General features: G+C 37.5%; 1 long non-coding RNA gene across 1 annotated transcript; it reads right to left on the reverse strand.

Moving 5' to 3' along the window:
• Positions 1 to 7,265: 7,265 nt before the first annotated feature.
• LOC119470557 lies at positions 7,266 to 15,704 on the reverse strand. Its single transcript, XR_005199471.1, has 3 exons — positions 15,605 to 15,704; positions 12,825 to 12,864; positions 7,266 to 7,513 (listed from the first exon to the last, which is right to left on the reverse strand). It is a non-coding gene; the product is annotated as an uncharacterized LOC119470557 (long non-coding RNA).
• Positions 15,705 to 15,948: the final 244 nt, after the last annotated feature.

Here is a 15,948-nt window from a genome sequence, read left to right on the forward strand (position 1 = left end):
AATGAGATACTATCTCATGCCAGTTAGAATGGTGACCATTAAAAAGTCAGGAAACAACAGATGCTGGAGAGGATGCGGATAAATAAGAATGCTTTTAAACTGTTAGTAGGAGTGTAAATTAGTTCAATCATTGTGGAAGACAGTGTGACGATTCTTCAAGGATCTAGAACTAGAAATACCATTTGACTTAGCAATACCGTTACTGGGTATATACCCAAAGGATATATTCCGTATGTTTGTTGTAGCACTGTTCATAATAGCAAAGACTTGGAACCAACCCATATGCTCATCAATTATAGACTGGATAAAGAAAATGTGGCACATATACACCATGGTATACTATGGAATGAGTTCATGTCCTTTGCAGGGACATGGATGAAGCTGGAAACCACCATTCTCAGCAAACTAACACAGGAACAGAAAACCAAACACCACATGTTCTCACTTATAAGTGGGAGTTGAACAATGGAAACATATGGGCACAGGGAGGGGAACATCACACACTGGGGCCTGTTAAGGAGTGGGGAGCAAGGGGAAGGATAGCATTAAGAGAAATACCTAATGTAGATGATGGGTTGTTGGGGGCAGCAAACCACCATGGCATGTGTATACCTATGTAACCTGTGCGTTCTGCACATATATCCCAGAACTTAATAAAAAGACAATCAAGCTCATCTATTTTCAAAATCCATGCTGCTTCTGCTACCCCACACTGCCTCACTCATAAAACTCTTGTTTTCATGTCTCAGCTTTATTTTTTGCTGAGAGAGTATAGAATTCAGAAAAGATTTTAGGTGGGACTCATGAAGAAGGAGAGTTGCCAAGTATTTCAACAACTGAAGCAACTCTCTATCTAAAATTAGATTTTGCGTAAGAGTTGACTGTTAATATCCGTCTTTTTTTCTTTCACTGGAGAAGGCAATGCAGGACAGTAGTCTGGCTGCTTACTGGTACAGTAAGGATTGGAGAGAATGGTGAAATGTGTTTCTGATTCATAGCTGATGGTTGACAGGACCGTACTGTGAGTACAAAGTTATACACAAGTGTTCAACAAGGGCTAATGATGAATAAGTACATAAAGTGTCTTCAGAGTCAGATATGAAGACATGGAAGAGTAGACCAAAGCTGGCCAGTGGCCTGGACTAGAAAGGAGTCTTCTGTGTACATTGACCAGGCCCATGTAAGGGAATGGAGCAGAAATTGCTTGTCCCTGGATTAGGTTCTTCTACTGAATTTATGTGTCAGGCATGTGCCCAAGATTGTCAGCAATTTTAAACCAAAGACTTTGCAAAGGCCCTCTGCCTACACAGGGTAACACTTTTGACAATTGCTTACCCCATTCATGCAGGAAAAAACAAAAACAAAATCAAAACAATAACAAAACGAAAACTGGCTTACTTGATCCAATATTTTTTTCATCTGTTTGCTGTTGGATTGACCCCACCAACAGTGTTATGGCATCATATGAACATAGTCTTCTGAAATTGAGCCTCCCTGTTACTTTTCCCCTGCATATTAGCTATAGAGAAATCTGTGGTCTTTAAGAACTTGATTATAAGAATTTTGGGTCAGGGCATGGTGGCTCATGCTCGTAACCCCAATATTTTGGGAGGCCGAGGTGGGCGGATCATGAGGTCAGGAGTTCGAGACCAGCCTGGCCAATATGGTGAAACCCTGCCCCTACTAAAAAATATAAAAATTAGCTGGCCTTGGTGGCATGCATCTGTAGTCCCAGCTAGTCAGGAGGCTGAGGCAGGAGAATTACTTGAACCCAGTAGGTGGAGGTTGTAGTGAGCCGAGATTGTACCATTGCCCTCCTGCCTGGGCAACATAGTAAGACTCCTTTTCAAAAAAAAAAAAGAATTTTTGGTAACAATAGATAGTCTGTTAAAAACTCTTATGAGTTCAGTTGACAAAATGTTTTGTCTTGCTGAAAACATCAGCACACTCCTCAAACACAAATGGTCTCCCGAAGACAATTAGTGAGTCTTAACTGCAGAATTTTCTTTTTTTACCATGTGCTTGCAGCAATCACAATTGCTTCACAGCTCAACATCTGGAAGCACATTTGGCTTCATTGTTGGAAAATAAATTAGTGTCCCTGTTCATGAGTAAGAGACTAACCTTACACTGGTCAGTGGGGACTGTGTCTCTTGTTGACAGACCAATCATCCTTGACAACAATAAAAAAGCTGAAATGCATCTCATCCTGGCATCCATGCCCATCTCTCAGAACACCCTGAGTCTACTCATTATAAAATGGACTGTTGCCCTAGGACATAGAGCAAAAGATGACACTAATTGCAAATTGGCATCCTGGAAAACATTGTCAGAGTCATCTCCTCCAGGAAGACAACCAATATATTGTGCCAGCACTGAACCGTAGGCCCCAAGGACCTGCCTGTGTCTGCTCACACATGTTCCAACGTGTATGCCAATAAATGGAGGGTCAGGAGGAAATCAGACACACAGAGAAGCCACCATAAGCCAGAGGGCCCTTTGAAAGTCTTTTGGAATTGTAATAGATTGAACAGGTAGGGGATGGCCTATGTAGGTGTATTTGGCTGTGGTCATGAGCATTGAGAATCCCATATTAATATCAATAATTAATCTGAACAAACTGAACTGTGAAAGAAAAAAAGATTTTTATGGAACCAGAAATAGACACTATGAAAGAGACAGAGGATTTAAGTAACCAATATGTTTTTAAAAATATAACAGCCTTTTCTTTTTAAATCAGATGTGATATACAAATATGGAGGTTGAAATATGCATATGTGTTTGCATTGGTATTACTAGATTTATACCCACTAGTATCTTCTGCCATCTCATGAATTTGGGCAGATTGTAAGTCAAATCATGTCCCAAGAAACATAAATTATGCACACATATAAAATGGAAAGCATCACAATTAGCATAAAAGAGGATGTTAATTCTGTTAAGCACCAGTAATATAAAGTGATTACACTTTGTGATCACACTTTTCTTATTTTATCTCCCTACCTTATTCTCATAAAGAGTTCCCAAAACTTTTAATTTTATGGTTCCATAAGATGCAGAAGTGAGAAACAGATATAGATGACTGTTGTGTAGACAGCAGAGATGCTGCTTGTTTTTAACCATGGTATGTTAATTCCCTTTCCTACTATTTAATCAGTTCAACAAATGTTTAGCTTCAGAGACCGTGTGCTGAGAATGTGCGATACAAAGTATGTAGGCCACTGTTAGCTGTTTATCAGATGAGTGTACCATTCTTCAGCCAAGGGTCTTGCTCTGTTTTCACCACCTTATCATTACACCTCCTAATTTGTTCTTTGCATTACATTTTGTAATGTTTCAAAAATGCAAATTCTATTATGTTACTTGCATGAATCAAACTCTTTAGTGGTTATCAGCTGGTCTCAGGATACAGTGCTAGCTCCTTGGCAGAGCACCTGAGATTCTTGTGAGGGGGCTTTATCTTGCTCTCTGTTCTCACCTTGGGCCATACTCATCATCCCTCTGATTTGACGTCACAGTTAAACATAACTACTTGCAATTACCTGAAAGCATCATGTGGTTTCTTATCTCTAGGTCTTTGCAAAAGATATCACCCCAACCTGGGTTGCCTTCTGCCTCTCTTTGTGTGGTTAATGCTACTAATCTTTCCTGTCTCAACCGAGATGCCATTTCCTTTGGGAAGTCGTCTATTACTTTGTGTGGTTAATGCTACTAATCTTTGCTGTCTCAACCAAAATGCCATTTCCTTTGGGAAGTCTTCTATTACTTACTTCCTGCATTGCTGCAGCTTACATTGGCTTAATCAAGTACCATCTCTTGCTAAGTAAAATGATTTATTTCACAATTCACTAGAACATTTATCATACCTTTATATCTTTCTGAATTAGTCAAGCCTTAAATTAAAATATAATAAATCTATGCACCTCTCCTTATTTGTTTTGTCAGTGTTTGTGCATGCACTGCCAATATTTTATTATAGCTTTGTGTAGATCGTCGTATTTATTTAGCACTTACTTTAGGCAAGAATGGCTTTTCATCATCATCATCATTTAATCTTTAAAACAATTCTTAAAAGTAGGTATTATTACTTTCATGGCATTTTCAGCTACAATTAATTAATTGTCCCAGTGTTATAGAAATGGCAGAACTAAGATTTAAACCCTGACCTGTAAGCCATCAGAGCCTACATTCTCATGATACAGTATTATAAGTTTCTTCTTTTCTCTCTCACAATTTAAACTTTTTGAGGTAAGGAATAATGTCTTGATCATAGTGATGTCTCTCATCAAGTAGCACATTTTGAGAACAGAGAATGATTGAAAATAAAGTTCTTTGCACTTGTCCTTAAGTTGCTAATAGAACTAGAGAGCAGACACCTAAAATAATAATTTGCTGTAATGAGATAAATATATTATTATAGGGAGTTACAGGGCCCTATGGTATGAAGAAGAGGGATACATAGCCCAGGCTTCAACTGTCTGCCTTCGTAGAAGAGACAATGCCTGAACTGAATCTGAATGCATTAACTAATTAGACACATGTTCACTGAATTTGTATCTAGTAGCAATTCAGGTAATATAATCTTCTTCATGAAAAAAATTAAGGATAAACTTCAGTTATATTTTTGAAACACTTGGAAGGTGACAGATGGAGTATGGAGCTATTGGTCATGTTTTTGAAAAAAATGTTTCATAAGCTGATATAACATTGTCAAGTTATTGTTAAAAATGGCAACATGTTTTTATCAAGGGCTAGATTTTCTTTAGATTTTTTGTTTTGGCATTTTTTATTTCACAAATGATCACTGGGATATGGTTGAATAAAAACTTCAACTCTTTGAGTATTATGAATGAGAAAAACATCCTGAGTATTTTTTAATAGTACAGAAAAGCACTATCATTTTCATAACATCCAGACTCAAGTTCTATTAAACCCACAATTTTGTCTGTTTAGGAGAAATCTGTATGGCCTCTTATTCGCATTCTTCTCATCTTTACAATCAGGAGGTTGATTTGAAAACAGGAGGTTGACTCAGCTTTAGTTTTCTCTGGTCCTCAGTTTCGTTAATAATATGCTTTGAGAACTTAGTAAAATGTCTGCTACTTCAATAAATGAAAATAATCATATTCTGAATAAGAAAAGCTTTGTAGGTCAAGTGTTTACAACTTTTGGCTAAGTTCTGAGGACGTGTAATCTGAATTCAATTGAGCTTCTGGGATGGGCATCGTCAAAATACCCAGTTTTTTTTTTTCTTTTTTAAATTATACTTTAAGTTGTGGGACACATGTGCAGAATATGCAGGTTTGTTACATAGGTATACCTGTGCCATGGTGGTTTGCTACACCCATCAACCTGTCATCTACATTATGTATTTCTCCTAATGCTGTCTCTCCCTTTGCCCCCCGCCCTGACAGGCCTCAGTGTGTGACGTTCCCCTTCCTGTGCCTATTTGTTCTCATTGTTCAACTCCCACTTATGAGTGAGAACATGTGGTGTTTCTTGCTAGACTGGTGAAATTCAAATTCACAAAAATTTAGTTAACAGCTAAATACCCTAATCAACTGGTTTCAATGTATTTCTGGTTTTCTGTTCCTGTGTTAGTATGCTGAGAATGATGGTCTTCAGCTTCATCTTTGTCCCTGCAAAGGACATGAACTCATTCTTTTTTTATGGCTGCATAGTATTCCATGGTATATATGTGCCACATTTTCTCTATCCAGTCTAACATTGATGGATATTTGGGTTGCTTCCAAGTCTTTCCTATTGTGAACAGTGCTGCAATAAACATAAGTGTGTGTGTATCTTTATAGTAGAATGATTTATAATCCTTTGGGTGTATACCTAGTAATCAGATTTTTGTGTCAAATGGTCTTTCTAGTCCTAAATCTTTGAGGACTCACCACACTGTCTTCCACAATGGTTGAACTAATTTACACTCCCACCAACAGTGTAAAAGCGTTCCTATTTCTCCACATCCTTTCCAGAATCTGTTGTTTCCTGACTTTTTTTTGGATTTTTAAAATTATACTTTAAGTTCTGGGGTACCTGTGCAGAACATGCAGGTTTATTACATAGATATACACGTGCCATGGTGGTTTGATGCATCCTAACTGGCATGAGATGGTATCTCATTGTGGTTTTGATTTGCATTTCTCTAATGACCAGTGATGATGAGCTTTTATTCATATGTTTGTTGGCCAGATAAATGTCTTATTTTGAAAAGTGTCTGTTCATATCCTTCACCCACTTTTTGATTGGGTTTTTTTTTTCTTGTAAATTTGTTTATGTTCTTTGTAGATTCTGGATATTAGCCCTTTGTCAGATGGGTGGCCTGCAAAAATTTTCTCCCATTCTGTAGGTTGTCTGTTTATTTGGATGACAGTTTCTTTTGCTGTGCAGAAGCTCTTTAGTTTAATTAGATCCCATTTGTCAATTTTGGCTTTTGCTGCCTTTTCTTTTGGTGTTTTAGTCATGAAGTCTTTGCCCATACCTATGTCTTGAATGATATTGCATAGGTTTTTTTCTAGGGTGTTTATGGTTTTAGGTCTTATGTTTAAGCCTTTAATTAATCTTTAGTTAATTTTTGTATAAGGTGTAAGGAAGGGGTCCAGCTTCAGTTTTCTGCATATGGTTAGCCAATTTTCCCAACACCCTTTAATAAATAAGGAATACTTTCCCCATTGCTTATGTTTGTCAGATGTGTCAAAGATCAGATGGTTGTAGATGTATGGTATTATTTCTGAGGCCTCTGTTCTGTTCCATTGGTGTATGTGTCTGTTTTGGTACTGGCACCATGCTGTTTTCTTTACTATAGTCTTGTAGTATAGTTTGAAGTCAGGCAGCATGATGCCTCCAGGTTTGTTCTTCTTGCTTAGGATTGTCTTGGCTATTGGGCTGCTTTTTGGTTCCATATGAAATTTAAAGTAGTATTTTCTAATTCTGTGAAGAAAGTCAATGGTAGCTTGATAGGGATAGCATGGTAGCTTGATAGGGATAGCATTAAATTTACAAATTACTTAGGGTAGTATGGCCATTTTCATGATATTGATTCTTCCTATTTATGAACATGGAATGTTTTTCCATGTGTTTCTGTCCTCTCTTATTTCCTTGAGCAGTGGTTTGGTCACTGATACCTACATGAAACAGAGCTGCTGTCTTTTGTCCTGATGGCAGTTTTTACAGTGATGCTCATGAGGTGTGTGGAGAAATATGGGATAATCTGAACATTTTCCAAAATGCAGAAAAATATTCTCCTCTGTCACCCATTTAGCTAGTAAACCTTATTTTTATTCTGCTAAGCCTATGAACATAACTTGGTGGATTTTTCTGGAATTATTGGCTTTTTAATACTGACCAAATTCTTAGCTGAATGGTTCAAAATGCCTTCTCCCTTAGTTTTAAATTTTCCTATTGATTTCTCTGCCTCAATAGTCTTTGTATATATATCATGTTAAAGAGTTCCGTGTTACGTTGTTCATTTGTGTTCTCTTTTCCACAGACATCAGTTGAGTTTCTCAGAATTTAAAAATAAATCAAGTTGTAATTAACCTATTTATGTAAATGAAAATTCTCTATCACATCTCCTATCCTCCCCTGTAACAAAATATCTGCTCCTCCTGTTTGTTCTCAATAACAAACTAAAGTCCTTGGGCTGATGATGTTATTTGTTGGCCAGCATGGAAGAATACTGTGAGTCATTGTCTTTCCTGCTACCTGTTTCAATACTTAAAAAAAAAGTATATGAAGCTTTTGCTCATCTGTTTATTTCTTTAACATTCCCTCATTGTAGGTCAGTAAACTTCATACTAGGCACTATATTTCTGGCCAGTTTACTCACTCCCCCTTTAACTTTCTTTAGACAAATCACAGATTTATTTTTGTTTCCAATTCTTCTTCAGTTATCTTAGAAATATCTGTCTCCCTCTCTTTGTTCCACTTATGAGAAAAAAGGGGTGAATCCAGACTATTCTATATAGAATATTGCTTGCAATATCTCTATAGTAAAGAGAGTGAAAGCTGGAGGCTTTGATGTGGAATTAGGGAGAATAAAGAACCAGTGCCTTGAACTTCTAAACCCAGTGAAAATGCACAGAAATGCCTTCAGGGTCTTTGAAAGTCAACGTTTACTTCCTTATTTTTCTCTAATTAAACCTATTCTCACTGAAGAACAGAATCTTGATTTTTGTTGTGTGTTTCTCTTTGCCATTTCAAGTATATTGTTTGCTACAATTGTTCTAACACAATTTTACAGTATTTCAGTTTCTATTGAGGTTAAAAATCCTTTTGCTAACTGAACGCTAACAGATGATGCACAACATTTCATTTTGTCTTTGAGGTCAAAGCAATCAGCATAGGACTTTTGGAAAACATTTATTTCCATCAAGGGGCTGCTATGTACTAATTTCTTATGCTTGATAAATTTTATTAAATGTTTTATTGCCAATTGTTTATTTTCAAAACTGAATGCCTCCATTTCCTTTGCATCAAACAAATGACCACCTGAATAGGTAGGTTACTCACACTCCAGTTTTTAATGTCTATTCATTTATTCATATGGCAATTCTTTATAACAGTTATTCATAGTGTGCCTAGTATATACCAGGCATCATGCTAAGTCCCGAGACCGAGATATTTAAGAAATCCAAATTTCAGGTGCTCACATTCCAGTGGAGGATGTCAGATGAGTAAAAAGAATTATAAGATAGTGACTAAATGATAACAGAGATACAAAGTGCCATAGGAACACGGAAGAGAGTACTAACTTATGCACTGGGTTTCAGACTTGGAAACTTTACTCTCAGAAGGGTTTTACTTGTATGGTAGGTAGTGGAAAGAAACTGATAATTGTGATGTAACCTTGAAGAATTAACCTCATTGGACTAATATCTAAGCAGTGATTTCTGGGTCTAATTGTCATGCATCTGGTGTAGTAATCAGACACCTGAAAATAAATTCTGGCTCAGCCACTTACTAAGTAGTGGTCTCTCTAAGATTCAGTTTTCTTATCTACAAAATGAGAATGATGACTCCTGCCTCATATAATATGGCTTGAATGAGATCGTGATGTTTCTATCTTTTCTTTAAGCCCCTCCTGATGGAATTTAGAAATAACAAGAGCAATGAAAAAAATTGAACTCTGATAATTACACTTGGTAAACTCAAGCCCCAGGATAAGCTATCTACATGCCTAATTCTTTAGATCATCATCACAGCCTTATTAGGCACATATTATTATTTCTATTATCTCCACAAGAATAAAAATAAGGTTTACAAAAGTTAAATGATTTCCCTAAAGACATGGTTACTAAAAGATATTTATTGCAAGAGCTTGAATTTGTACCTGCATGGCACTGAAATCCAGTTCTTACCCACTCTTTTACTCTTGCTCCCTGTCTTGTTTTATTTTGATTGATAAGTATGTTCACACTTATCTCACAGGTTTGTTCCCAGACAGACTATCATAGAAATTAGATTATACTTTCCATGGGACGATGCACCATGTGTGTTTTGCTAAGCAGAATTTTCATCATGTTGCACACAATCTAGTATTAATAAGGCACACCTATTTGTAAAGATGCAGGCTATGCTGATGAAACAAAGAGAATCTAAAACTCAGATGTTTATTTTCCTCTCACATAATAGTTTATGGCTGGTGGGTAGGCCTGACTTTGCCACTTTGAATAAGCAGGCAAGAGTGAGCAGAAGTCCAGGTCGAGGTTTTTCTTTAAGGTAAGTGATACTGAAATTGCCCCTATTCTTTCCACTCAGTTTCCATTAGTGCACATTTAGGTCACACACCTGTAAGATCAACTGGAAAATGAACATTTTAGTTGAACAGCTATCAGCTCAGGAAGGAAGCGTGATGGTTCATTTTAGTTGTCAACTTGACTGAATTAAGGAATACCTAGCAACTTGATAAAGCATGATTTTTGGGTGTGTCCTTGAGGGTGTTATCAGAAGAGATTAGATATGAGGCTGAAGGATTAGGTGGAGAAGCTCTGCTGTCAGTGTGGACATGCACCATCCAATCTACTGGGGCCTGGGAGAAAACAAAAACAGAGAGAAAGTGAATATGTTGATTTAGCTGCTGGGGCTGGGATAACTTCTTCCTGTCCTGTTCTTGGACGATAACTCCGGGTTCCCTAGCCTTTGGACTCTACTACTTAACAAGAGGTTCCCTTCAGGATTCTCAGACCTTTGGTCTTGGACTGAAAAAGACACCATTGGCTTTCCTGGTTCTGAGGCTTTTAGACTTGGACTGAGCCACGCCATTAGCATCCCAGGGTTTGCAGCTTGTGGATGGCTTGTCATGGGACTTCTTAGCCTCTATAATCACATGAGCCAATTCCCCAAATAAATCCCCTCTCATATATTTATATCTATCTATCTCTAGCCTATTGGTTCTCTCCCTCTCTGGAGACCCCTGACTAATACAGGAGGTAAGAATAGATTTGGGGATACTACCAGCAATTTCCATTACAGTGCTTAATGAATATTTATGGAATGAATGAATGAAGACAATCAAAGCCTGTAAGTCAACCTGGGCCCTAATGAGATCAAGGCAAAGATGTTAGTTTGATCTACTAGCTTAGAAATCCATGCCAGAATGCCAATGTCTCTTTCCAGCTAATTCTTGCCAAAACACATCTTTAGTCAGAGCTACCTATTGTAAGTATCTCTTCACTATAGTGTTTTCCTTTAATCTGTGACTGTCAACTTTTCCCCTGAATGTCAGAATGGAATCAAAGCCGCTAGAGAGTTTATGTGAGCTCCATGGATTATGCTGCCCTCTTAAGGAAGATAAGGTGACAGGTTATGCAGTACTTATCTCTATCACCTGTCAGAGACTCTTCATCTGGGAGCAGAGAGAAGATCAGGAGTTTTAGCTGGTTATTTGTGATTCTCTTTCACAACTACCTTGGCATTAGAAGAGTGTATCTCTGACATTGGCAAAATGTAGTTTAGTTCTTCTAAAGAAAGTGCTGGAAGTTTATTTCCTATGGACTTCTAGACTGTATCAGATCAACATTCTGAGTGGGAATTCTATCCTAGCAACTTCCTCTTTTCTGCAATGTAACACTTCTTCGTCTTGTTAGATTTTTTTTTTTAATACCCAGTGTGGAATCCTGTATAGTATGATGTCCAACTGCTGGCAGATAATTTGCCCCACCTAGAGTGTGACCACTCTTCTTTGTTGTCCAAGGATATGGCAGATTTTTAAAATTTTCACTGAGTCAATAGTCAGAATTACAATAGACTTTGTGAATGAGGACGAGGCAAAGCCACAGATCTGTGGGGGCTGTCAGTGAGGCGGTATTCTTCAAAACTTACCAAGGAGGAAACTTTCTCACTTGTGAGGTTGAAAAAATAAAGAATAACTACAGAAACCTTATATCTCTTTAAGCTCTTTCATTCCTAAGAGCTTAAAGTGACTCTCCAGACCTACATCTCATTTATTTTCACAACATCCCTGTGGAGTCAGAGGCTAGTTTTTCTTCACTGTTCATGCTGTTCAGAGGGAAGCAATACCCTGAGAACTCAAGTGACTCGCATTCAAGGTCAAAAAGTGAGAAGTTGTAAAGCCAATGCTTGAATTCAGGTATTCTGACTCTTCACCTAGTAGCTGCTTTAAGATGATCACATTTGGAAAAGAAATTTAGCTGGGAGAAATAAAAATGCATCATAAATACACATGATATCATGATACAGCAAGGTTCAGATCTGGAAATGTTTCTTGGTCTGAAGATAAAAAAATGCTTTTGGTGAGTCGACAAAATTCAATGCTGTCAACTTACTCCCTTAAGCCATAGGTACAAAGATCATCATTCTGTATTTAGTTTGGAATGATGCCCTGGAATCAGACTTCCTAAATAGCGCTAATGATATCACATATTTCAGAAAGAATAGGGGACATTGACCATGGCATATAGCGATACTCATTAAATGGCCGTAGAATAGAATACTTGTTATTACCAATTAAAAAATGGAGTGAACAAAATCTAAATCCATGGACATGTAGGGTTGGAGCAGAGTCTCCTTACCCCTTATGGTACCTTTGTGTGAATCAAAAAAAGTGCTTTTCTTCTATGTGGACACAACCGTGAGCCAGGGTACACAGGTTAGTGAGCAAAGTTCTGGCTGGATTTCAGCCTTGTTTATTCATCTACTCACATGGATGCTCTCTGTGGTCATCTAAGATAGAACAACACCCTTCAGAGTTACCTAACTCACTTTCCCATGTTCAGGTAGTGTAATATCATGTTTACCTCACAACAGAAGTTAAAAACTCTTCAACTGTTTAAAAACGCTTGGCAAAAATATTTTCACAACTTCATCATATTGCTTCTCATAATACTTTGAAGTCCTTGATGTTAGATATATTGAGGAGGAGAAATAGATGTTTTGACTTGCTTTTTTACCAGAAAAAAAGACTTAACAGATACTTGAGGTGACCTTGTCAAGTTATCTGGAAAATCCCTTCTCTTAGATAAAAAAATATGGATATTGTTCATCTTTATATGAAGGAAGATATCATGAGTGTCCAATGTTGAGAGGAAGCTGACATTTACATATAATTCATTAGAAAGTCAATCTTAGGCAGGACAAAACTTTCAGCACAGAAAGGCCAGAGAGAGGGAAAACCTAAGTTACAGCAGGTCCGTCTGATGAGTTATCCCTCTTTTCTGAAAACCTAAAATTACCAGTTTTTAATTGGGACCAGAGTTAGTGTGGTCAGTCATAAAACAGATGGGATAAAAAGGAAATTAAAAGAAATAAACTACATTAAAAATAGAACCTTAGCAGATCTCTTTGATTCCACTTACCTCAAATTAACGCATTATATGATGGGCAGTGACTTCCTCTCTGAAAAGACAGCAACAATCAGACTTATACAGATTATGAGCTTGAAGCCATTTAAGAAGCTTCACAAGAGGTGGATTTATAAAGTGCTCTCCACTGAAAGTGAAAAATAGCAGAGGGAAGTGCTGGAATATAGATATGTAACCTGGCCAAACTTCAGACAGCCCAATAAAAGAATAGGGCCTAAAATTTCCATGAATCAGAATTTTAGATTAACGCAGGCCTGATGATCAGGAATGACTAGAGCCTCCAAAATGTAAGTAGTTGTGACAAAAAATACGTAGTTCCTACAAAAGTAGCTATCTTTTTAAGATTCTATTATTTTTGTAAGAATATAATCATAAACACGTGGTCATACTAATGTTTGATAATGAGTGTATCATAATTCACAGCTTAAGAAAAGGAGATGGACAGAAATTAATTGATTTGTTCAAATGGCATTAACAAACTTAAAATTTCCAATTTCTGATTTTCATGTTTCTACTAAACTTGACAATTTCTACAGTTTGCCAAATAAGTCCATAAGATACCAATAGGTAATATTTGTTAAGTGGTTACTATATGGTAAGGTTTGTGTCCCCTCCAAATTCATACGTTAAAACCTCATGATAAATGTGATGGAATTAATAGGTGGAGTCTTTGGGAGCCAATTAGGTCATTAGAGTGGAGTGCTGATGAATGGAATTGGTACTCTTATAAAAGAAATTCCAAAGAGCTAACTAGTTTCTTTCACCATGTGACGACACAGCAAGAGGGCACCATTCATGATCCAGAAAATAGGTCTCACCAGACACTATGATCTGCGGGTACTTTGATCTTGGACTTCCCAGCCTCCGTGACTGTGAGAGATTTCTGTTATTTATAAGCCACTCAGTTTATGGTATTTTGTCATAGCATACTGAACATTATGTGAATAATTATTATGTGTATCAATTACTATGCTAAATTCTTTACATAGAATTATGGACTGAATTATTTTCCCAGTGAAATATATATGTTGAAGCCCTAACCTCCAATGTGACTATTTTTGGAGACAGGGACTTTAAGCAGGTAATTAAGATTGAATCAGGGGCCAGGTGTAGTGGCTCACTCTTGTAATCCCAGAACTTTGGGAGGCTGAAGCAGGTGGATCACCTGACATCAATAATCCAAGACCAGCCTGGCCAACATGGCAAAACCTCTACCAGCAATACAAAAATTAGCCTGGCATGGTAGTACGTGGCTGTAATCCCAGCTACTAGGGAGGCTGAGGCAGGAGAATCGCTTGAAATCAGGAGACAGATGTTGCAGTGAGCCGAGATTGTGCCACTGTACTCCATCCTGGGCCACAGAGCAAGACTCCATCTCAAAAGAAAAAAAAAAGATTGAATGATGTCATAGGGGTAGGGCCCTAATCTGATAAGGCTGGTGTCCTAATAAGAGAGAAAGAGACTCCTGAGATCTCTCTCTCTCTCTCTCTCTCTCTCCATTCAGGAGCAGAGAAGAAGAGCCACATAAGGACACTGCAAGAAAGAGGTCCTCTGTAAGCCAGGACAAGAAGTCCCACTAGAAACCAACACTGATGACACTTTGGTTTTAGACTTTTGACTGAGAGTATATATTTTTGTTGTTTAAGTCACTCAGTCTGTGGCGTTCTGTAATGGCAGTCCCAGTAGACAAATACATATAATTAGCTCAACTTAGCTTCTTAATGGAAATTGGTATTCTTTTAGTTATTCAGTATAGTAACTAGCAGTACAGGCTATAGATCCCAGCCGCTTGACCTCCCATCCTAGCCCTACCACTTCCTACTCATGTGACCTGGGAAAGTTCTCAATCTCTCTATTCACATGAGATTTTCATCTGCAAAATGAAAGTAATAATAAGTATCTTTTTCATTGGGTATGTAGAGGATTAAATGAGTTAATGTTTAGTATGATAGTGCAAGGCATAGAGAAGACACTCAGTATGAATAAGCTATTTTTATTAGCCCAATTTTCAGATGGAGAAACTGAGGCTTAGGGATATTAAAGATCTAGATCAAGCTTACTCAGCTATTAAGCTATTAATCTGAGAAGGACCATTACTAGAGCCAGAGTCTTTATTTTCAGAAACCAAGGCCTTAACCTTTATACTGTATTGACCTTCAGGCAAAGCACAGTCAAATGAGATATGCAGTTAAATTTTTTTCTAAGCAGACTAACAATCTAAACTTTTTACAATTTGCCTGCTTGCATCGCAGGGCCGGAGCTCTACTGGGGTATTTTGAACCACTTTACCTTGCTAAAATAACCAGGACTTTGAATGTCAGGCAAAGAAAAAATATTTTATTATTCCTCCTCCTCCTCAACATAATCCCAACTTGCTTTCTCTTGTTTCTGCAGTTCTAAGAAATGTCCAATATATAGGATAAGTACTCTGGTAAGTGCTTAAAGTATATGAGGAAATTTAGCTATAGAAAATGCTACATAAAAAACATTAAGTGGACACTGATAATTCTAAGGTAACCTTAGCCTACTAAGTTCATTTTACTTCATTCCATTGGGCAGTGAAACCTAGATGGGTTTGTAAGCCATTGAGAGGTGCTAGTCTTTTGTCAGCTTATTCATCTCTGTGATAAGTACTGCATGCTGGGAACAATTAGGAAATTCCTCCCATCTTTGTCTCAGGCAAACCATTATCTTTGCCCTCTTGGTTGCATTTCTGTTGGCTGTGGCCTTGGTTCTCTGGTTGCTATTGGTATGATTTGTATGTCATGCCCCACCTCGTGGAAAGCTAGAGGCCACCTAGCTGTCAACTATTTAACATATTCTTGACCTGAGACCATCATGTATGTTAAATGCTCTTTGGTGTGGTCAGAGGGAGAGGAATTTAATTGCTTTGGCTTAGGAGGCCCATCTTCTTTTTGCTCTTGAAGTTTTTCCAGAGGCATTCACTTGATCTTTCATAATCTCTTCTCTGTACCCTATTGGTCCTCCAACTCCTACTTCTCTTCATAGTATATCTTTGTGTTTCCATCTTTTAACACTTGATAAGTATTTGCTGTACTTCAAGGTCATTGAAGGTATGAAGTTTATATATATATATATATATATATATATATATATA

The sequence above is a fragment of the Cebus imitator genome, unplaced genomic scaffold (assembly GCF_001604975.1).
Source record: "Cebus imitator isolate Cc_AM_T3 unplaced genomic scaffold, Cebus_imitator-1.0 Scaffold34, whole genome shotgun sequence".
Lineage (NCBI taxonomy): Eukaryota > Metazoa > Chordata > Mammalia > Primates > Cebidae > Cebus > Cebus imitator.